The following is a 25,506-nucleotide window of genomic DNA, read 5'->3' as shown; positions in this document are numbered from 1 at the left end:
TACTTACATCTTCACATGCTGCTGACCAGCGCACACAGGCTTGAAATGCTGTTTTTGAACAGAGAAATATTGTCAGAATGATTTTGGCTTGCTTTTACCACTGATATTATGAGGAGAGAGAGATGGGAAGTGTTTGTGATAGAGCCTTGTCAAAGCATTATTGAATGATTTCATGCTTTGAAGGAAATAATTCCCACAAGGATGTTCTCCTTTTTATCACATAAGTCATTCACCAGCACTGAGGGTACATCTATGTGACAAAATGCAGTACTGTGCAGAAGCTGTGATTGAAACCAGTGCAACCCCATCCAGGGAGCAGGACCCCTGGCTAATTGTAGGAGCTTGTTGGTGTACAAATGGGCAAGAGTGAGTACTTCATGCACATGGTGCATCGGGAGCTCCTGACTCACTCTGAGAACAGTTTCTAAGATATAAGCAGAGGAAAGAGAGACAGTGAGGCTGAACAAACAATTTGATCACAGGGCATTACAGACTAGCTACAGACACACATTTTCCCAGTGAGGTGAAAGGAATTTCAATGGCTCCCCAAGACAACAGTGGAAAACCATGCCTGCAGGTCTTATACCACATTTTCTCATGTTGAAAGGAGCAGGAACTGAGAGTTTCTGGTTGTATCTTCTTTGTCAACATTTTCAGCTTGGCAACCTGAAGCTGAGAGGACCTCCTTTCTCTGGCTTTTTTCCTAAGGAGGTTTAATCAGTGGATATAGATGCTGTGGCTTAAGCAGGTGTGACTGTATTTTAATAATGCAAGGTAAGTTTGTACTGTCATTGGGGAGAGAAGAGACCTGAAAACTGTGAATGATTGCCGCATCTAAGAGGACTTTACAAACAATGAGGTTCAGCAAATTATGCTAAATTGGTGCTGTAAATTTTGCATCCAAGCTATGGAAAATTCTGACATTAGAGGATATTTCCAAGAGTGAAACTATAGTATGCATTACTGCAGAGTCGTTCACAGGGATACCTGTGTCAGAAAATGCTGATAGAAAAATTGCCAGCACCTTTCAGAGACACTACTGTTAATAACAGGTGTTGTTGCCAGCAAATTTCATATCTTTACTCCCCATCAAACACAAACCAGAAAACATGTAAACTACAGCTAGACAGAAGCAGTGACTTCTATTAGCAGAGCATTCATGTTAGCAAGCTCCCACACCTGAAATTTTTCAGGAGGGCTTACATTTCTGACAATGTTTGTCACCGTTCATGTACTCATTGTATGGAATTTCAGTAAAGGTAAAGCAAGTTTGTACATCACTAGGAATAGTTGATAAAAATAAAAGTCAGCAAAACATGAAGGCTGAAACTGCATATACTAAAATTGGCAAAACTCGACTCACTTCACCCAACTCACTTCTGGAGGCCCTCCCACAAACATTTGCATCTGTCAGAGCATCACGTTTCTTGTAGAAAATACATTTACAGAGTAAGTCTGAAAGCATATAATTAAACTTGTGATCTGTTTCTTTACATGTAATTTTATTTTCTCATTCTTAATTATAAGGAGGAGGGGACCACTGTTTTAATCTCGTTAACTTTGTTCTTTTACCCCAAAGTGGAAGTAGTTCTGTGGCTATATGCAGCTGGTATACATATTTTTAGAAGTGTGTTAACTTTCTTCGGGTAGATTTATATCAAAATACTGAAGAGCTCTATATATTTTGACATAATGCAATTTATTGCAGGTAGGGGGAAAAATGATATAGAGAGAAGCCATGTTGGATTCCCAACAGGGTGTTGTACCTTTCTTACAACCATATATAATTTACTGGAAATTAGTATTTTTATATGCTGGAAAGCAGCCAGAACTAGTATGCTTTGTTGAATAATGTGCTCTGGTTCTGTACTTACAACCTATGATGAACTGGTATCTGGTGAAAAAAAGGCTGTATAGCCACTGGTGTGCCAAAAAATACAAACCTCATGTTCACATGTGGGGAAGAGAAGGGGTGAGGACTCAGAGAAGAAATCTGATGGTATGGGGAATGGAAATGGAAGCTGGGAGGAAACTCATGGCAGGGAAGGGCAGTGCCTGATGGCACAAGGCATGTGCAAAGGGAAACACTGGGGCAGGGCTGCCTCAGCAGGGCAGAGCTCAGAGTCAGGACCCAGAGAGGAAAGGGCAGTAGGGGCAAGGTGTGGTGGGGAGATGTGCAAGGGGCTGTGCCCACCTGCACAGGATGTGAATCTACCATTAGGGACCTTGGCATAGCACATTTGGTGTCCTGACACTTCTTTCCCTCTGAGGACTAGCTGGCCTAATTTTCACACTGCTTCAGCTGTGCAGGAAGAGTTTTGGTTGTCTATGGCACTCGTATTACTTCACTGGTTATGACACAGAAAATCTTCTTAAGTAAAAGGTTTTAATGAAGGAAAGCCTTTATTCCAGCAGAAGACTTATTTAAAGGGATGAAAAGATGTTCTTCCTATGCAAGCTATACATTTTTATGCATTTCTGTCCACCTTACATTAGTGAACTTATATGACACACTGAACAGCAAACTTATGTGCAGACACAAATGTTCATGGCCATTCCCTCGTGTGCTTAATAAGGAACTGGAAATCTTTGGTCTGTGGGGAAACTAGCTGGTGGAAGAAGGGCTCTGGTAAGAAGGTGTAGACAATAAACTGGTATAAATAAATTCTTCTGCAATCTTTCCACAAGGTGAAAAGGAGTTTTTCCCACCCAGAACACATACACTAAGGAAAGTCCCTAATGGGAAGATGGGAAATAAGAAAGCTAGAAAGCAGACTGTACCTTTCTCTACATGTAGTTTCAGTTCTTCTCATGTTTTTGTAGTTATTGCATTTGAATTTGCTGTCCTGCAAAGAAAATATGTACCTCCCCAGTGACAACTAATGAAGATTCTCCATGTAGCTCAGTTGGGAAGGTTTGGTGCTTCTGGAGTCATAAATCTTCAATGATATCAGGTTTGCTGTACTCTGTGTAGCTTAGTACATTATTGTTCTTTTTCTTTGTCTGTGGAGAGCCTGAATCAGCACAGAAGCACAATTTGTCGTATACTGCTAGCTAATAATTGTTTTTTTCTGTTCATTTGAGGGGAACAAAATAGACCTAAACTATTAAACTTCTTGTTTTTCCCTCTTCTGGAGCAAACGCCCCCACAATTAAATCTGACAAGAAAATTTAAACTGATTATAAAGAGAGAAGGAAAAAACATTCAAAAATATCCAAAAGGAATAATGAAATTCAAAAGGTAGGATTGCTGGTGACAAAGAAAAAAAAAATTAAAGTGTCAACTAACGGTGGTCAAGGAGGCTTGAGCTGCAAAAATGGTAGCAAGGGTAGAAGGGTGTGTATGTGTTCATGTCCTGGTGTTAAGGCACAGCATGCAGAAGCAGGAGATCATGATTCACTGGCCTCTCAGGAAACCTGAATCCACATCAGCTGCCTGCAGCAGCCTGGGGAGAGATTGCTGAGCACAAATAAGTGAGATATTGCATTGTGCTGGAAGCTGGGTACCCAGCTTCATAGGTACTCTACCAGCCTCAAAGCAAGGACTTAAGCAAAGCATTCATTGTGTTTAATCCCTTTAAAGGAACAGAATAAATGAAGGAAAAAGTGGAAAGTCACCATCTGTCTTGGACAAGGATTTGGGAATTTGTTGAGACATCACTAAACTTGGAGTCCTGAGTATTTTAGAGTATTTATGGTGGAGACTGGTTACTGGTTATCACTGAAAGACTAAACTGTTTAAATGTCATAGAAAGACATTCTGTCAAATTTTAATTCAGGAATGGTATAAGATGTGAGTTACTGAAGTTTTTATTTTTTATTATAAGGAAACAAAATATCATGGGCAGTACATGATTTTTTTCTTAGAAAATATTGAGAAAAATTAGAAAAAACTTTGAAAAAACTGCATTTCACATTATTTTGATGTAAGTATTTTTTAACACTTGATGTTGTATGGTAAAAACAGGTGATCACCATTCCCTGTTTATCATATATAGCCAGGAAATATTGCTTATATTACATCATTGTAGGAATAATTAGTGTTTATAGTAACAATAATCACTGGCTAAATCAATTCAAAATTTTTTTAGTCTTTAAATCATTTTGTACAGCTCCACCTGAAGGAACTTGAATCAAGGAATAGTTTAGAGTGGACTGCTCATTGCTAATTGGTTTTATAGGGTGGATACAGATTTGTTCTTTGGTTTCTGTTGCCACATGGCAAAATGCTGTTTCTGCATTTTTAACTCCTTGTACATGAAATGTTTTAGCTCCTTACTGCCCATTTGTCTCAATAAAACAATGAAGGCTGCCAATCAGGGTGGGTTGTGAAGAGTTTCTGCTGACAGAGTAATTTTTCATATTGAACAGCCATTTGGGGGAGAAAAGAGAGAGAAAAATCCACTTTAACAGCTTGCAATGTAACTAGAATTCCCTGTTCCTTTGCTAGTTTATAGTTGGTAAATATCTTCTAGAAATTCAATCCCTTTGGCCTCATTCCATTGCTTCTTGAGGTACTATAAATGTTTGCAGAAACAGCAGGGGTTATAATACCTGTTCTCATTGTTCTTCACTTAATGCAGTCTCTTACTGTTCCTAATATTTGTAACTATAGAAGAATTGTTTATAATTTAATAATTACAGATTTTTACTGCTGTTTTGATAGCATGATCATATTTTCCAAGGTTTACAATTTGACTATCAATTTTTCTTTGTGTTGGAATCCTGGCCTCATAATTTTTAAATTGTGAATGAATGGTTGATTTTTATTTTATATTGCTGATTAGAACTGTCTGATGAGGTGCTATTGGTGCAATCTCATTTATAGTTGTGTTTTTTTGTAAAACTTGGGAATGTAATTTGCTTTACTCTAAAGGCTGTTTTCTTAGTCTGGAGGGCTTGAGAAGGCTTGAAGCTGTCCTGTGGTGCACTCCCATCCAGAGGCACTCCTCTGACAATTCAGGTTTGGGCAGAGCAGGATTTCCTGCAAGCACTGTCAGACGCTTTGTGCAGACAGAGCAGATTAAAAAAAAGCTTGAGCTAATGATGCTTGGGTTAAATATTTCCCAATGGTAGTAGAAATCCCTTCTGATCACTCAGATGTCTTCCTGCCAGTGAACTACAGATATCTTTTCAAACTTAATACTGGATTTGAATTTCCACACTTTTTTAGTGCTCTGCCCTCTCTCACCTTAGGAACCTTATAAATGTGGTCATGATTTGTTGCAATTAGACCTTTCTGTCTTACCTGATTATTTTCTTACACTTGTTTCTCTCAGTGTCTTTCAGCTGAAAGAAATTTTGTTTTTACCACATAGAAGACTTCAAGTCTGTGATTTCCCTTCCGACATAGCACAAGTAATTGTTTATTTTCACAAAGTCTCAGCTGATATTTGCCACTGTGGGGATTTACCTTTTCCCCTGCACCCCTTGTTACTTTTCAAATTACTGTGCAATTAAAAGATTATTTTTAGTTTCCCACATAAACTATTCAGCTGTTCTTTTTTACCACTTTCACACTAGTGGTCTTGAATTCCTGACTGACCCACCACTCCTTTTTCCACATCTACAGTAATTTGTAACTTTGCTATCCAAGGTAGAGAAGCCCTTTTAAATAACTTTTCTGGAATATAGCAGGCTGGTGTTTGGAGAGTTTGTAAAGGTTCTTAAAATGTAGATTAAAATCTGGGACTGTGCTTGATGGTACTTATGTTCTTTGGGAATATTTGCAGTTTTATTTTGTATTTGACTGCCTTCATCACTGGATACTCCAGATGATCATAATGTACTGCATTCTCACAAAACAAAGAAATCAAGAAAATTCTTGCCAACCCACTGCAACAGGACAGGCAGTAGGAATGAGATCTGTCCAAGACTTAAGAGTGCAAGTAATGATCTGTTGGATTGCACCTTGATCCACCTTCAGTAGTGCTCTGCCTCTGACTAGGTAAACTCATTCTAGGGTCAATATGAGAGTCTGGCCACCAGGTGGTCCATTCCCCTTGTACTTCACTAATATCCACTTAAAAAAAAAAAGGAAAAAGAAAAAAATATTTCAGTTTTCATATTTCTGTGAGTGTAAAATTTTACATCATTGGGGTTGTAAACAGCAAAACTCACCATTATTCCTATCCTTCTGGAGCTCTACTCCACAGCATGTCTTTTATGTGAAACTACAAAGTTGAACTGAGGAAAGCACTGAAAGCAAAATAAAATTATTTTGAATACTTAGCATTTTTGCACTTAATCTTAAATAGCACTGAACATTTCAAAACTTCTCTTTGTGACATCCTGTCTAATCATGAGCATTGTTAAATAAAAAATTCTTATTTCAGATTCAGTGACAGTGCTATCAGTGGCTGAACTTTGCCTTCTTCAGTATGCAGCAAAAAACCATCTGGAGTCAGTTTGTGAGTCTTGATAAATATGTTCTAATCTTTCCCAGCATATATGATGTGCTTCAGAAAAGCTATATTTGTCTCTGTTTTTGCTGATAGTAATAGTACCTGGTAGGTCATTTTGGCTTCACTCTATAACTGCTGCTCTCACTGAGATGTCTGCACTGGCTTTTCAGTGTCACACAATTTCTCTGCACACCTGCATGTAGCACTGAAGAACCTTAAACTATGCTTTTCAGACAATCTCTGAACAAATAACCGGGGGGAACCTGAGAAACCATGGGAAGTTGCTTTGTAATGTTGCCTGATATCAAAAGACAAAACCCCTTGCAACAGTATTTAAATGGCAAGATAAAAAATTTCTTTATTGGAAACTTCTGGGTGCCTCCATAGTTATGGGCTGTGAGCACACAGGTGTCAAATTTCTACAATTTTTATAAGTTTAACATATTATCATATCTGACAGACATTGTCCAATTAGAAGAGCAGTTGATTAGGTAATTTTCCTTGGGTACTGCCCCATTGGAGTCGGTCCAGGTCTTCTTTGCCCCACTTCTTCTTATGTCTTCTCAGATTCTGATTAGAAAACAAAATGTTCTTCTTTTAGGTCCTCCACCTCAAAATAAGACTAAAAATTATTTCAGGAATGCGTTATATGGTTAGGTTATAACTCTAAAATCTAAGAGAAAGGGTAGGAAAAATACCTGGAGCTGTAAAAGCACGTATTAATGGTCTTCAAAGCTACAAACTTTTGAAAAATACATAAAAAGCAATAGTCTTTAGGCATCAATAAAAGCTGGGTGATATAGGCAAGACTAGGAACTTTATTGGGCATCAATCAGTTGGATGTGCTGTGGTTAAAAACCCTTATTTTTAACATGTTCCATATTGGCATTTTGTATGTACATATTGAACAAAATGTTTGTCTTTCTCAGCTGCTTCAGGGTTTCAGACCTCCTGTAGATTTCCGTGTTTGCTGACAAGGGAGTAGAAGCTCACTGATTTTTTTCAATTTGTAAATTTCAAAAAGCTTGAGAAGGCTTGAAGCTGTCCTGTGGTGCACTCCCATCCAGAGGCACTCCTCTGACAATTTAGGTTTGAGCAGAGCAGGCATTTTTTTCAAGACGGGCATTTCAAATTCCCTGTGCCAAAACAGGCATTTCAAATTCCTCGTGCCAAAACTTCTATACCTTCCAATGATAATATGCGTAAATTGAAGTGAGAGAGCACTCTTATACCAGCCCACAAAAATATTTGGTATTTTCTGTTGCCCAGCTGCATTTGGAAGAAGCAGTATTTGACTAATATTTGCCTTATCTTAGGAAAGTCCATTTTTCAAATATATTATCTGATTAATTTCAAAGGCTGCCTCATAAACTATGTGAGCATTTTCCTTGATTGTATCCCAGATTGGTGGAATCTTTGTCTAATAAAGAAGTGATGTATGAAGAACCAAAAGAAAGCTCACTTAAGAAGCATAAATCCTTTGCCGAAGCTCCTAGAGGGAGGAAGAACAAATACCTATGATCATCACCTATATGAAATGAAGAACTTTGCTGATGGAAGAGAAGAGAAAGACTAGACAATCACAGCTTCATTTGGAATCAAAATATTTGCTTTATAAGCTTTAGTCTTTTTATGTTTTCATTTTTCAATAAAAAGCTTAAATTTTATAGAGAAAAGTAATTTTCTAATTAGTTCTAAGCCCTTAGAACTTATTTAGAATTCATTTATTTTAAAATAAATATCTTTGTGTTACCAAATAAAGTGGTGTTGAAATCACTGTTTCTAAATCTTTAAGTATCAACCACTACATGAATAAAACAAAATATTGTGGTGGAAGAGATTATATGCAAAATTGGTTGTTAATTTAGAAACATACTGAAATGTTTAATGACTTATAAATCTAGTTTTGTGTTCCATTATTGCCTGCAACATGTACTATTATTAAAACAGATGTTTCTCATAGGTAACTTTGACCCACATATTTTGAGCCACAACTTAGATAGCTGTGCCATTCATCCTATTGTTTGCTAGTGGAAATTTGATTTTCTTTTCTCTCCTGATCTCTGATGAGGGTATTATACTGGGTCTCATTTGACCTTTTACAGAGAAATGGAACCTTTTAACAGGAAGAGTGAGATCTAGAAAAGGCAAAGCATTTTCATGAAATTATTTCTTTTACAAAAACTAATGGAAACAATTGTACTTCCCATCTTGTGTGCTAGGCAAATTTCTAGTTCTGACTAGGCTTGTACAACATGTGTGTGTCTGCCTCAGCACTTGCACAGGTAAGAGGACAACCTCTGAATTGCTTTGTTTCTGGAATCTGGGAAAACCATTGTGCAAAATAATCCCGTGCAGGGAAGCCCAGACCATCTGTTTTTCCCATCTGTTCAGCTCCCACAGCTGACACAGTGCCCAAAGAATCAGCCCCCAAAATTTTAATTTTGAAGACATGTTTAGCTTCTGAGTCTGTGATATCTTATACACCTCACTTGTCTCAAGCATGGTCTAGGAAACCTGTGCTTGAACCTGAGAAAGCAAATGGGTCTTGAAGTCTGGAGTATTCATTTCTGGAGTATCTATCATGAAAAAGAAGACTCAGATTAATAGGTCATATTAATACCATTCCTACAGCTCACAAGTGAAAAACAAGGACCTAGGTAAGTCCTGAATGTCTGCATCCAAGGCACCAGAAGAATCTTGTCAGATATAACACAGCAGCTCTGTGTTCTTGGGACAGTAGTTTGAGAACAGAAGGATTTCCCTTGAGCATCTGAAATAGCTTCATTCACCCGAATTGTGTCTCTGGTGGGGAGTGCACAGCTGGTTAGCAGTTCATCTCAAGGTGAGCAGTGATGGTTCAGAGTTGGAATCCAAAATGTAGGGAATTCTCAGAACTTTGGGCCTCTAAGCTGAAGCTTAGAATTAAACACAGGATTTAATCTGAGACCTTGGGAAAGGCTTCCAACTTTGGTGCTAGAAGCAAGAATGCGAATTTATAGTTTAAAGCAGGGACACATTAAGCTAAGACGAGGAAAGTTTAGAGTTTTAGAGCACAGGACTGTAGGTTTGTGTGTCATAACATAATTGGCTAAGAAAGCTTACACTGCAGTGTGAGTCCATAAGATGAAATATTCAAGGATTGAGACAAAAGCATAAATGTCCTTGTTGGCAATGTTTTATTGGTTAATTAATCCTTAGAAGGGCTTCTAACTAGGTCTTGTAACTTAGGACCTTCTGAGCCATGAGGTGAAGATGTGAGCCAAACTCACCCTTCCTGCCTGTGTAGTAGATAAGAAAAACAGCTCAGAGGTCCCATCTCTGACTCATTCAAAATTCCCTCATAAATCCTCACAGCTCACTGTCACTGCTGACACCCGGTCAATCAATAGCAGTGTGGACATCAAATCAGGCACCCATGTTAGAGCACCTCAGCTTTGTCCCCTAACTCAGAGAAAAACACCTGCTTTGATAGTAAAAAATGTAGGTGGTTTGGCCTCATTACCAGCCCAGGATTTGAAACTCATTCCTTAGACACACTCACTGTATTTCAGTGTTTCCTCATGGAAATATTACAGGCTTTTGGTTCTTCTTCCTTTAGTTTTGTCTTTTCTCTCTTGATCCATTTCAACAGGAAACCCTAATGACTATGTCCAGGTGAGCCACGTCCTTGGTGAAATTGTGTTCTCTGTGTTTCTCTTGCTTTCCCAACTACACCTGACCTCTTAGAGGCCTGTCCCAATGGCAATATACCACACAGTCTTCTGGAGACTTACCTGAAAATAGAGGGATGAAATCCTACCCTTCCCCTTTGCTGTGCAAACCTTACCCTATACTGGGATACATCTGGGTGCACCAAAATGCACCTTTATTAAGTAAACATATTTAAATATCTGTCTGAATCCTTCTTGTTCTCCTCCCTGGACAGTCCTAATTTTACATTTCTTGTGGAGAGCTGATGTTGAGCAATAGAGGCAGCTTCCTGCTGTAATTATAAAAGAATATTATGATGAAGAAATGAGGAACAAAGAAAGTATCCCAAGGGCCATACGGCAGTAATATGCTCTATGAATTGGTTTTCAAATTATTTGTAAGGAGGAGGAAGGATAATTAAACTTGGGTATCTTTATTTCTCTGCAACATTATCCCAAGGGCTAGTTTAGGTTAGAGCATGCTCTACTCTCAGTGTCATGCAACAGGATTTTGCTTCATACTGGATTAGATCTTACAGAGCCACAGAATATGCTGAGATTGAAGGGACCCACCCAGATCATCAAGTCCATCTCCTGGTCCTGCGCAGTGCCATCCCCAAGAGCCACACCACGTGTTCAGATTATTGTCCTAACACATCTTGAACCCTGTCAGGCTGGTGCTCTGGCTACTTCCCTGAGCAGACTGTTGCAGTGCCCATTCAGCCTTGGGGTGAAGAACCTTTTCCTAATTTCCAACCTAAACCTCCCATGGCACATTCCCTCAGGCCCTGTCACTGGTCATCACAGAGAAGAAATGAGTGCCTTCCTCTCCTCCTCCCCTCACAAGGAAGTTCTAGACTGCAGGGAGGTCTCCCCTCAGTCTCTTCTTCAGGCTCAACAGACAAAGTGACCTCAGCCACTCCTAATATGTCATCTTCTTAGCCCTCCTTTAGATGGGCTTTAATCGCTTAAAGTCTTTTTTGTATTGTAGCACCCAGAACTGCCCCAGCAGTGGAGGTGAGGCCGCCCAGTGCAGAGGGACAATCCCTCCCTTGCCGGCCGGCGATGCTGGGCCTGATGCCCCCCAGGACACGGCGGGCCCTCCTGCCTGCCAGGGCACTGCTGATTTATACTCAATTTTCCATCAACCAGGAACCCCAGGTCTCTTTCTTTCTGTGGCACTGCTTTCCAGCATCTCATTTCCCAGTCTGTCTGTACATCCAGGGTTGCCCCATCCCAGGTGCAGAATCCAGCATTTTCCCTTGCTGAGCTCCATATGGTTGGTGGTTACCCAGCCCTCTGACTTGTTGAGGTGTCTCTGCAGGGCCTCCGCACCTTTGAGGGAGTCAACAGCTCCTGCCAGTTTTGTATCATCTGAAAACTTGCTTAGTGTCCCTTCCAGTCCTGCATTCAAGTAATTGATGAGGATGTTGAAAAGCAGAGGGCTGAGGTTGGAGCCCTGCAGAGCTCCACTAGTGACATGTCATCAGTCTGATGTCACCCCATTCACTGTAACCCTCTGTGCCTGAACCCTGAGCCAGCTGCACACCCATCACATGATGTGTTTATCCAGCTGTGAACTGGATATTTTGTGTAGAAGAACACAGAGACAGTATCAAAAGCTTTGTTGAAATCCAAAGACATCAACTGTCTCCTCTTGGACAGCTAGGTGGGATATCTTGTCATAAAAGGAAATCAGGTTTAATAAGCAGGACTTTCATCTCATGAAGCTGTGTTGGCTTCAGACCACCAGGCTCCATGGATTTGTAGGGATCCAGCTGGAGCCCCAGGTTGACTGGGAATTTATCATTCCTGCAGTCATGGTTTTTCAACTCAGGGCACTGAGACCACCCCTTAGTGCATCTGGTGTTGATGACAGAGGCAAAGATTATGTTAAACCTCTGCCTTGTCCATATCCTTGATTGTGAGGAGACCATCCTGTAATGAGCTGATATTAGTTTTGCAGTGCCTGATGCCATTGATATACTTGAAAAATCTTTTTATTGTCCCCCACAGTTTTGGCCAGCTTTGGCTCCAGGTTTGGCTGCCTGAATTTCCTCTCTATGGTATCTCTGTATCCTTGCCACATTACCTGGCCCTGTTTTTCACTGGGTATGCAACTTCCTTTTTGCCTTGTTTCCAAGAGAAGATTCCTGTTCGGCCAAGCTGGCCTTCTGCCTCACCTGCTTTACTTCTGACTTTTGGGAATTGCCTGCTCCTGTGCCTTAGGAAATGATGTTTAAAAAGTCACTATCACTGATGGGCTGCAGCATCTGCAAAATTGTATTCCCAGGGGCCTTACTTACTAATTGCCTGAGAAACCTGAAGTCTGCTCCCCTCATATCCAGAGCTGAGGTTTTGCCAGCACTTTTCCTCCTGTTAACAGAGATTTTAACTCAATTTCTTCTTGGTTACTGTGGCCAAGACAGCTGCCAATCTCCACTCCACTCACAAAATCCACTCTGTTGACAAGCAGCAGATCAAGCAGGGCATCTTTCTCAGTTGCCTCCCTTAAGACTTGTTCCATAAAACTGTCATCCAGGTTTTTTAGGAATCTCAGAAGAGAATGAGGCATCTAAGTCCTCTGAAGTGGATGACAACTATGTTAGATTCACAGTGAAGAAATACCTGCTCTTCCCTGTCGGCTCTTCAAGGGCTTCAAAGTTTTGGATGCAGCTGGGTAAGGAAGAAGACAGAATAGTAAAGTGCAGGGCAAATAATAAATATGTACTTTTCTGGTTGTGCTACACTAATGTAATTGCCACCAGGTTATACCGCATTTCAAGTGTCATATCTGTCTTTTGGCAATGTCTAGGATGCTGAGAAATGCAATTTAACTTTAATAAATTCATAACTTTATTGTCATCTGCAGCAAATTTTAAGTGACTCTTCAAGGTTCCTCTTCAGTTCCTTACAAATTATTATTTGACTGACTGTCTTCTAGTCTTGCTTCATACTGTATTTTAAAACAATAAAAATCATTCAGATTGCTGAGTCTGTGATAAGAGAAACATTTCTATAAAGTTCTCAAAGTGCAGATTGCCTGTCCTTACGAATTCTCTTGCTCTCACAGTTTAACCCCAGACAGCAGCTCAGCCCTAAGCAGCTGATTGCTCACCCCCACCCCGTGTTGGGATGGAGAAGAGAACTGCAAGAATAAAAGTAAGAAAACTTGTGGGTTGAGAGAAAGACAATTTAATAGGGAAAGCAAAAGCTGCACATGCAAGCAAAACAAAACAAGCAATTAATGAATTCAGCGCTTCACATGGGTAGGCAGTTGTTAAGCCATCCCCAGGTAAGCACAGCTTCATCACATGTAACAGTGGCTTGGGAAGACAAACATCATCACTCCTAACATCCCACTGCTGTATTCCATGCTGAGCATGATGCCATATGGTCTGGAATATCCCCTGGTTCAGCTGAGGTCAGCTGTCCCAGCTGTGTCCCTTCCCAGCTTCTCGTGAGCTCCCAATCCACTTGCTGGTGGGGTGAGAAGCAGAAAGGGCCTTGACTCAGTACAAGTGCTGCTCAGCAACAATGAAAATATCCCACTGTTACCAGCACAAAATCAAAAGACAGCCCCATAGCAACTACTGGGAAGAAAATGAACTCTACTCTGGTCAATCCCAGCGCACATGCTTATTTCTAAGCATGATTCATCATTATACTATAGGGCCAAACTAGATAAATTTAAACAGCACTCCACCTATGAGTAGAAGGAAGGCATAAGACTATATAGCTGTGGTTACAGTTGATAAAGCTAATCCTCCCTGGAGATTTCTATTCTAGGGAAACAATTATGTACAGTGAATAAGCCCAAACTTCCACAAGGCCTTTAGAGAAAACTTGCTGCTCATTTCGAGGACAGCCTCTATGAAGGCCTTTGACATCAAATTTAGCTTGTCACTGTAATGATTAAGCTGAGGTTATTTTTGCCCTTGATGTTCATCCATTTTTTTATATTACAAAATCCTTCAGTACAGTACATATTATTTGTAGAAATGTTTTTTTTATTTCATCACTTCCATCCAGTTTATAAAAAGTATTTATTAGTTCTTTTATTATGCTTGAAAATATAGTGAACTCAGCCAGAAAAAAAGTGCATGTTTAAAATGTCTATCTTAGCTGAGAATGGACACTGGGTAGTTGACAAGTGCTAACCTGAGCATGATAGGTTAGTCTAGTCTGCTATTTCCTTTGTGGATTTACACATAATCATTGCAGGTAGTATCAAATGCTAATTAGCATTTGATCAGATTTGAGGCTAATTTTGTTTATCTTGCATATATTTAAAAAGCTCAGCTGGCTAAAATAGTACAATAATTTATATAAGTTGATTGTCTGGCAGTTTCTCTTCGCTTCTCTGTATTTGCTGTCACTGCCAATAATGTGTTTTGGAGTCTTAAAAACTGAGGGAGGAGCTGAGCTAAAGCAATCAGTAAAGAGGAAAGAAGACCTCAAAAGCACGATGGCAACCTGTCACCTCAACCTCAGTCAAAGATCTGGCAGTTGCAGGCATCTGATTAGCACTGCTACAAGACAAATGCAGCTGACCATTGCTGGTCTGCAGCTGTTGCAGTAGGTATTCCATTGTCTGACAGCCAGTGTTTTCAATCAAAGTAATTATCTCCTACAGGAAAAATAAAGTGTTAGCCATGTTGTTCTAACAGCAATTACCCATCTGTAACAAGACGGGCACTTGGAGAATACCATTAAATCACTGAGCTTCTGACCCTGTGGTCATTAGATTTTCCTTTTTCATTTCCAGTTGATGTCAGGTGTCTTCCTTGCTATCTGGCTAATTCTGGCTTCCCATGCTGTGTGCTTTTGAGAGCCCTAGAGACAATGCCTGAGCCTTGAAAGGCTTTTTTGTGCAGAAGTGAGAGAGCTGGCTCTGTTGCCCTGGTGTCAGTGAGCACTGAAATGGCAGTGCCCAGTTTGTTGTAGCCCAGAGAACTGAGCATCAGTGCAGTAGGAAAGAGAAAGTATTCACAGAAACTGAACTGATCTAAAACTGCATGGATGAGGTTTAGTCATACATCAAATGTGTTCTACCTGACAACTTCAGAAACAACAGCTTGCAAATCTAGAAGGCAACAGCATGTAGCAAATATGCCACTTACGTTCATTTCCAGGTAAAGGACTGTGTGTATAACTTCTTTAATATCAACCTTGCAGGCAGCCATCCTCTCATTTAGTGCAGAAGGGCTTACTGGACCCTTATTTTCCCACCCACTCTTGCAGTTCTCAGTCATATTAACTAGAGGTGGGAGCAGCCACTGTCCCTAGAAAATCATGGATGATGGATATGCCTCTTGTATTTGTCATAGCTATAAAAAATCCACACACTGTATCAGACTGCACACAAACAGGGCACTTATAATCTTCCCAAAATGCAACAGGAGTGGGTCCACAAGGACCTCCCATACGCAGCTGGAAGTCCACAGGAGGCTGGCAAAAGAGATGGGAACAGGGGATTGCATAGAAATGTGCCTGAGTTCTCAGCCTCTGTGGGCATCATTAAGACACAGAAATTCTGTCAGAGGAAGATGATTTCATATGATGACAGAATTTGCCAGATTTAGATTAGATATTAGGAAGAAATTCTTGACTATGAGGATGGTGATGCACTGGAACAGATTTCCCAGAGAGGCTGTGGATGCCCTATCCCTGGAAGTGTTCAAGCCCAGGCTTGATGGGTCTCTGAGTAACCTGGTTTAGTGGAAGCCAGGTTAGCCAATGGCAGGGGGGTTGGAACCAGATGATGTTTAAGGTCCCTTCCAACCCAAACCATGCTATGGTTTTTTCAGTATAGTATGGTTTTATCAGTATATATCCACCTGTGCTGCTTGGCTGCCTGCCTTTCGGGTGTGTGCCAAGGGTCAATGACTCACAGTGTTCAGACCTTGAAACCACAGCAGTGCTCAGGGGCAGGTGGGATACTTTGCAGAAGTATACATTATTTTCTTTTTACATCTTGGAATTCCACTCTTACGTTTTTCCTAGACCAAATTCTGATCCCATTATATTTTCCACAGTTTTTCTTGTGTTAGATAAGTTTGCACAACAATTACAGAAATGTTAATTAAGAACTAGTCGTACCGATTATTATTTTGTGTGTTAGGGCTATGAAATATATTTTGGTTGTTGCTTCAGTTCTTAAATTTGATTGCTGTAGGAGACAGCTGCTCATACACGTAGCAAATGGAAAACTCTTTGATAAATTAATTGACTGGCAAGCCAGGTTCAGTGTATGCATCCACTTTATAATGAGTAATAATTAAATAAAAATATACGGAAAGTAATTTTGATTTGATCATCGAAGTTTAGACAGGCAAGGTGACCTATGTGTGAACAGAAGAGTAATTATTTGAGAACTATGACATCGCCTATCCACATCCCTCACATATTCTGTTGAATTAACCTTTGCCATCACAGACAGGCTGTTCTCTGGTCTCTTCAAGCTGCAATGATCATATCTAAACTCCTCACTAGGAGCAGCAACGTGGGCTGGCCCAAAGGAGTTAGATGGGTCAGCTAACCTAGGGCACAAGGGTTCCACCAAGCACCTTGATTCTTCAGAACTATTAAAAACCACTTGTTTCCCTCCTGCCAGGCCTCTCTTGTTGGCATATTTGGTGAAAATGCAGTGAACAGAGAGATTTGTTCTGGATGTAAGATGGTGTCTCTGCCTTGTGCTGTACTGCAGGAATAAAATTGTTTGCTCTCAGAATATGAATGTGACTAGGTGTCCCATTAGATTTGCACAATCCAGAAAGCTGCAGAACATTATGGATGATTCACCCCAGGAAAGCCAGATTAGAACCTCTAACCCTGGCTTCCTAAGAGTAAAGTACAATGATGGACAAGAGATTTATGACCTCAGTTTATAATGTTTAACATTTTAATACAACAAGTTGTGAGTTTGGATGGGGAACTTATATTTGAAAATAAATAAATATTTCCCCTATTGTACATAGTGGAAATATACTTCTTTCAGCTGGTGGCTCAGGCCTCATGAGCAGCCTTGGGTTTATTCTGCACTGAAATAAAATATATCCCATGTAAAAACATGGTGGTGCTTTGCTTACCTGCTACTTTCTTTCCTGCTTGCATGTTTCTTTTTCTTTTCTTTTTCTTTTCCCTTAAAGATATGTGACTTTGCTCTCAGAGTGTGATAGAAACTAAAACTGTTGACTTCACCTTATCTCATTTCCCTGCAAGGAGAATAATAGAGAGAAAAAAGCCAGACTGTGTTTTTATGTTGAACAGAGAATAGTAACAAGTATAACCTTTTTGATAAAACTGAGAAAAAAGAGCCACAGTTCTGGCCTGTGTGTCAGGGCATTATCTCAAAAATTGCATCTTTAGCAAGAATTATGTGGATTCAGTCTATGATATCTTGTTCTTTAATAAGCTACTTTTTAGGAAACTGGAAAACTGTATGCATACAAACATGTAGAAAGCTGTCAAACTGACCATCCTAATTAAAAAAAAAAACAGATGGTCTTAGTGTCTCTAAAGCATCTCTAAACAAAGAGGTGTTTCTCACTTCTTTCTCACTATTTCTCACTAGTTTCAAGGCTGCATTTCATGTGCAGAAAGCACTAATATTCTGTGATTAGTGCATGCTTGTCTGAGACACTGGCAGTGAGCCTAGAGAAAAATGCCACCTTGAATAATGTTCTGTGGTGTCTTCCTACAGGTACAGCACACTGCAGTGTGACACAGAACAGCTCAATGCACTCCTGTACTAGCTAAATAAGGAAAGAGGGACAGTCCACAATTTCATACAAAGTGCCATTGGTAACAAAGACACTGCAGAAGAAAAAATAAATTTCTTTTCTCTTTTTCAAGAAATAAGGTCTTTGATTCTCTTTCTCTTTCAATCCTTTTATTTAAAGGTACATACTCCATTCAGTGATTTTTTTTCCAGGAGAAAGACTGGTAGACAGGATCAGAGTAAACTAAATGCAGAAAGATTATCCTCTCATCTATCATGTCAAGAATCCAGATACGAGTAAACCACAAGTCTGAGTCCAGGCCTGGGTTGGCTGCTGATGCAAGAAATGAAAAAGGACTCCTGAGTATAAAAGCACCTCTGCTGGAGGTGGGTTCCTATGACCTTTTTAATGCCCTGCCAAGGATCTTCTCGCTCCTACACATCACTGGTTTTGCAATACCTGGTCACTTGCTCAGTTGCTACAGCCTTCTCTCTAGAGAAGACAAATAGTCCAGTTCTTGAGAGGCCTTGTGTCTGGAGTCATACCACTTTGGTGGAGACTTAAAGGGAATGAAAATATATAGCAAAATGTCACAGAGTAATAGAATCAGAAATAACAAGGGACAGAAGGTTCAGATAGGATACTGTTAGGATAGTTAGAAGAGATGGACACAGATCAAGAAAATAGAATAAAATTAGATTTAAGAGCTGAAATAGTGGAAGGGAAGACAGTACCTATTTGAGTGAGGAACCTTTTCTGTAAGAGAAACTCTTCACTGCCATGGGGCTTCAGTGCTGTTTTTGACCTGCAGAGTTATTTTCCAGCCTCCTCCTTTGATTTGAGTGGTTAATTTCCATGTTTTAGGAATCCATGCTTCAGCCAGCAGCTTTCAGGTATATTGTTCATCATGTCATCATCATTGGAGCAGAAAGGTTCCTGCTGAAGCAGTATATCTCCTGGAAATTATATAAAAAGCCCAAGTTTAGCCATGTCCTTGAGGGAAGAAAATGAAAATTTTCAGATATAATGGTGAGTTGTACTTGAAAAAATACTCAAAGGAGAATATGATATTTGAGCAGCTAATGAAATAACATTTATTAAGTAGCCTCTTCTTAAACAGAATTGCTTACACAACCTCTACCCTCTGCCTCCCCCAATATTTTGTTAATTTTAACTTCCAGTGTATTCATATGTGTTAGGTTTAAAAAAATGTTTTTTAAATGCTTTATGTTTTTAAATGTTTTTTAAATGTTTTTAATTTTAAAGAAAAATTACTTGGGTGAAATTTTGGTTCACATGTGACATCTGGAACAATGAAAAAATATCAGAAGTGCCATCAAGGCATTACCATTGTGAGGTATTTATTTGTTTATATTTTTATCTTTTTCTGCTCCTTGGAAGTCATCCTCAGTAGTTCACAGCACGTAGCAAAATCTTTCTTTGCTGAGTAGTTGTGAAAGGAAGGGAGTTTTCATGAGCAATAAAATAATGAGATACCTTTGGAAAATAAGACCTTAGAATTGTTCCATCTGGCCATAAGATATAAGCATTCATAAAGCATTTCATAAAAACAATAGAAAATTATTTTAGTGTTAATTTTAATTCCTTCTGCTGTGCTGATTTACTTGTGCGAACAAAGCGACCAGAAATCTTAATAAGTTTGGGCCATCAATAATCTGCATGCCAGCAAAACCCAGATGCTCATTGTAAGACTTTGCAGAAGATGATAAAATCTGTAATTTCCTTTAAATTCATTACAGTTTTGTTTATTGAGCAGAAATGTGCCACTTAATTATTCATTCTTCTGCAGAAGCTAAGGAAGATCCTTTGCCCTGCTTTAAGTAGTAGGTTCAGAGCTCACTTAAAGTGCCTCTTCACAGGCAACCCTCTCCAATGATTACCTAGAGTAAAAGGAAAACTATTAAGATTCCTATGAGAACAAGTTAAGCTTGTTTTTCTACTTTTAAATAAGAATTTTTAATTCTATATTTTCTTGTATTTATTGTTTAGTGTCAGTGAACAGCAGATTCATTATAATGCCTTAGTACTAGGTCAGTGAATTTTTCCTGCCAATCTGTATTGCTGTCTCTAACACAAATACCTTCAAACACACAGTCTAAAACAACACTTCTACTCGCTGACACAATACAGATGAACTTGATTAGTCTGTATTTAATTGAGATCAGAAATGGTATAAAAAAAGCAATGGAAAATATTCTTTTCATCTGACAACTAATATATAGCAGCATAATTTCAGCTATCACACATAGTTGATTTATGGTTGATGACATAGAAAAGTGTATATTTGTACTTACCCACAGATATATGATGTGTGCATCGCTCTGATCCAGGATGTGAACTGATGCAGAAATTCAATAAGATATGTGGAGCTTAGCAGAAGGAAAGGAACTCATCAAAGCCTGCATGTGATCAGTTACCATCATGCAAATTTTATTTTAGCTGTATGCATACATTAGATGTCATCAAATGTACATGTAAATATGCCCAACTTGGAAGCCTGATATAGTGTAGAATATAAAAACAGATTCAATTGCAGCATCCTATTTCTGGCAGTAGCAGTCTGATCCTAAAAGCCCTCAGGGCCGCAATGTGACAGAAGCTGGCAGTTTGTATTTTAAGTATAGAATTAAAATACTGTATATTTTTGCTTTATGAAAATTTACACTAGAAAGTGAGAGATGGAATCAGTGGATGTCTGTGTTAAAGGATTATTCAGGTGGAAAACATGATCTCCTGAGGGACACAGCAGGGCAGACAGGAATTTAAACTGGTCACAGTGAATTTAAGATGGTAAAAATAGAACTTCAGTAGAGCTGCAAAATTTGGATCTGGTCTTCGATTTCAAACATCCCTAAATTCTGAGTAAGCCTGTTCTGCACACCTAAAGTGGCAGCAACAGCAGCCCCAGCTGCCACCATGCAAATGGCACAGCGTGGGAGCCTGGAACATTCCAGGAATTGCAGAGCATACCAGAGTTTATGATTCGTCCCCATCATGTTTGGACAACAGCATCCCTAAGATGGCTCAAAAGGTCAATCCTCCCTCAGCGTGTGAGAGGTGTAGATTTAGTTAGATGACTGAGGATGCACTCTAGGGGTTGAGTCATTCAAATTATGAGATCAGGGTGAGGACAGAAATCTACTTCAGCTGATGCAGAAATATGTCTGTAAACAGACACAGTCACATACATGGACATTGACATTTACGATTTTTAAACTTTTCTGCATGGATTCTGTTGCACACCTATTGCTTGAACCTTATTTTGGAAATTATCATGCTTACATGTCTTTGCATTAGCAGCCTGAAAATTATTCTGCTTACTTATTTCAAAACATATGACTTCATGTGGTGTAATACATGCTCTGAGCACATTCCAATGAATTGTTGGGCCCTAATGGGAGCTACCTGAGAAATTTTAATCTTCAGACACCAACTGTAATGGCTTGGCAGCTTAAGCTTTGAAGATATCTATAGTTAATGCCATATCCAACTGCTGTTTTTATTCTTCCAAGACAGGTATAATGAGTCTCATGTAGTGTATGAAGGTCTTCTCCACCTTGGCATGAGTACCATCTGCTACAGCTGTACTCAGTTTATAAGTAGCTCTGTAGGTTGCTTAAATGGATTTTTATATACTTCAGTGTCACAGTTTAAAGGTAAAACCTCTAGTTATTCAGCTCTGAAAGTAATATTTCCAGGTTAGAAAATGGGGTTGAATGAATTAATGCAGCAGAAAGTCTGTATACAAAGAACAGCATCTACAATAAAGCACAGACATTATAGCAATCAGCCCTGATTACATGCCTCCTCCACCATGAGATTTATGTGGATGTGAGAGCTGTCCTTCTCTTAGATTGTGTCTTCATGCTCATTTAAGCACAGCAGCTCACATTAACTAAAGGGGGTTAACATGAGCCATCTTTCTTTTGAAGGGCAATTTGCTTTCGGAAGCTGCTTGGTGATCTCCATGCTGTGTTTTTCTCAGCTGGGCCAGGCTCAGCCTTTAAAGCCTTTTTCCATGCAAGCTGAGCAGTGCAGCTGCCCCTCTTAGCACATTCCTCTCATTAGCTACAGCCTGGGAGCTTTCCTCAGCTTCCCCTACGGCACAGAAAATTTGGTTCCAGGACTTCTGCTCCCCTGGGGACTCTGGAGCACTGGAGAGTGGATCCATTCTCCAGTGAAGCTGTCTAGGCATTGCAGCAGGTCTGTCTTTCCCTTTATTCCCTGTGGTCTGAACTACATCAGGAAGAGTACAGAGCTGACCAATACGGGTGAGAAATATCCTTTGCAGTGTTGCTTGGGCCCCAGATTTGTGTAATAAAGATTCCTGGAAGAAGACCATGATACATCATCATCTTATGTCTGTTTATGACTATCATGCTCTGGCATGTCCTGTGCCCAGGATTTGTAGAAGACGCTTTAATGGTTTGTCAGAGAGTAAAAGACCATGATCTGAATATTATTTACTGTAGTAATTACATGTTTTCAAAAGAAAAGTCTTTGAAGACTCCCTTTTTTGGCCTGTCATTTTCTTTCTGTGGTTATCATTTTAGCTACATTCGTTACTATGGGTTTTTGGACTCACATCAAGGATAGTCCCACACATTTCTTTGAGAAAACCTTTCAAAATGTTCCAAAGCTGCATCTCTCATTCATTTCTAGCAGATAAAGATGATGAAAAAAGCATACTGTAGAGAATATTTGTGGCATACAAAATACTGACTGTATTTTTAGTACCAATTAATAGCACTGAAAGCCAACCAATCTGATGATGAATCAAGTATCTCTATCTGCATGTGAAGAAAGAAGAAAAATGCATAAATTAAAAAATTAAAAGCAAGAAATGAATATGGTACTGTGTACAAATATATATGAATTTAATTGTCATTTCACCTGAACAAACAATATGAAGCAAACAACCTATTTTAATATAAGTTTCTTAATTTTAAGTTGGTTATAAGTTGCCTAAAAACATAATTATTTTCTTATATTTTTCACAAAATATTTTGGTGAATAATTCTAGACAATCTCTTTATAAATAGCTGAAAATAAAGGCTTTATGTGATTTCCATCATGCTATCCTGTTTGACTCTAGGTAGGAGTAGTACCTCCATCATGATGAACTCTCTTAGCTTTAACAATTCCTGTTTTCAGTTTAAAAAATTTCCAGATGTCCAAAAAAAAAGCAATGACCTATTTTGGACTCCAAAATGTAGCTCAAGTTGCCATGCAGCCACCTCTTAAACTCAGAGGGGAGAGATAATCACCTACCAAGGGTGATTCTAGAGATCCTGAGGGAAGTGGGATCAGCCCATGTTAAGGGCTCTTCACTTTTTGGGGAATACAGGAAGGAGTAGACAGCTAAATTTTACACAGTCCTATTTAGATGGGCAGATTCTTGCATGCTACATGTAATGAGTCGATTTTGTGTAATTTCCTCAATGCAGAGAGCTTTGATTGCTTGACACGGAGTGCCAGGGGAGTACTGAGGTACTCCCACTACTCTATCACATCTGCAGGAGGCAAGAGTAGCTTTGGCTTCTGATCTGGAAAACTCTGAGCACTGGGTTATGACATGGAAGGAACCAGACACAGATACTGGGGCAGTTTGCAGGCCACTATGCATTTCAGTGCTTGCACAGTGGCTCGGTTGTCCTGTAATCAGAGCTTGTAAGGCTGAGTCAGTGTTTGTTAACTTTCTCCATAAGTACTGAGTATTTCTATGCTTAGACCTGAAAACTGTTCAGCAGGAGTGCTACATGGTGAGTTCATTCCTGGATTTTTGAAGACCAAAGAAATTCTGAGAGAAAGTTAAAACTTTTCAAACAAGAGTTGACAGATAGGACTGTGCTATAATTTTCTTGCAGTGCTTTCTGTTTTCCAAGCCGCCAAGGAAGTTTTTCAGTTTGAATCTGTCTAATCCTGCTGGTCATATCTGCATCTACTGTGAATTTCTAAAGCAAATTTCCTGAAAAACTTTTAGGAAAAAATGAGGTTCCACACTAACCCATGTATTCTAACCTAAAGGTCACAAAGTCTTTCAAATGTATTGCCTATAATGGGAATTATGTGGCTAAATCTCTCTGTGGCACTTTGAAAATAGTTAGCAAAAGTCTCTATCTTTCTCTGCTTCCAAATGCAGAGTGATCTCTGAAAAAAGAACTGAAGAATCACTAGTAGCTAAACACATCTTAGTGTACACTATGGAATGCTTATAGTTATTCATCATTTTTCACCTTTATCCAATGCTGCTTGTCCTAGGACTTGACTGGAGAATTTTTTTTTGCAAAAGTTACAGCCTACTATGAGTAAAAAAAGCTACTGGAAATGGTTGTCTTAATTTTATTGACTTCAGTAATTACAGCTGCTTCTCTGAAGTTTTGTCTGTGCTTGCAAGTCTCTTCAACTTTATCTATCATGAGTCTGACCTTTCACTGGGGTTCTCTGCACCCTTGGGAATTAACATAGCCTTTTCTTCAGGTGTCACAAGTCTGACATTGCTCTTCAGACTGCACTCTTTTGTCTTTATTATTTGCAGGCAGCCCTTGTGCTCATTTCCTTCCCTCTCTTGTCCCATTTCAGCACCCTCAGTGGCCCTGAGCATCTCAGGATCTCTCCTGTGAGCAGTTAGTGAAGGCTGGAAGCATTGAAATAAAAGACAAAGTTATTTTGAACTCATAAGCTCTGATCATAATCCATAATAAGAGTCATTATTAAATGTCACCCTGACCCATTTCATTTCCAATAAAAATCATATAGCAAGTGTTTATCTAACACATCATTTAAGAAAAATAAAATCAGGGAATGTAGCATTTGAAAATATGTGGTTACAGAGCAGAGCTAATAGAGGGGGACTCATGGTGGGAAAACTCATTGCTAGGGATTAAACTTCTGTCAGCAGTAGATATCAGTACTGTAATTACAGATTATATTAATAAAAACATTAAGTGCTTTGAGTCACAGAGATCTTTGAAGAAATTACTAGTAAACTAAAAAGGATCACCTCATATTATTGTCAGTGGTTTTTTCTACAGCCAGTTTCTCAAGTGTCTCAGGGAGAGAGAGTGAGAGAAACAGTCCTGAAAACTCTCCTAGGTACTTCAGGCATTGGTTACATGCAGAGGATAAGACAGGAAGAATCCAGTCCTAGGAGAAATGGGAACTTGTCTCAGTGGACAACTGGCAACTAAAGATGTAGTGTTAACTTGGTTATTTATCCTTGGATCAAATGTGGTTACCTACCCCTGGATCTACAAGCCTTTATTCGGAACCCGAATTAACAGGGAAAACATCTGAGCAGTACAGACTCTGCATTTCTACCTTCAAACCTGTAGTATCTGCTCCACCTCTCTGGAGAAAGCCAACTCACTAGAAATTGAGTGCACTCTCAAGAATACTGTCAGAGAAATCCTGGTGCAAGCAGGAAGCAAGCATTTCTAGTGTTTTGACTTTCCCTGATGCAGATAGGATTTCCAATTCATAACATTTTATCTGTGTACAGCTGAAAGACAAGCATTTACTCAGCAACTTACTCAGCATGAGGGACAAAAGAAAAAACCCTCCTGTTTCAAGAACACTGCTGTATTTCACCTGTGAAAATATGTGGCAATTGATTAATGATATTGCCTGCTTGTACCATCTTTGATTTATTGCAAATTTCTATGC

Source organism: Zonotrichia leucophrys, chromosome 2 (genome assembly GCF_028769735.1).
Source record: "Zonotrichia leucophrys gambelii isolate GWCS_2022_RI chromosome 2, RI_Zleu_2.0, whole genome shotgun sequence".
Classification (NCBI taxonomy): domain Eukaryota; kingdom Metazoa; phylum Chordata; class Aves; order Passeriformes; family Passerellidae; genus Zonotrichia; species Zonotrichia leucophrys.
Note: the sequence above shows the minus strand (reverse complement) of the source record.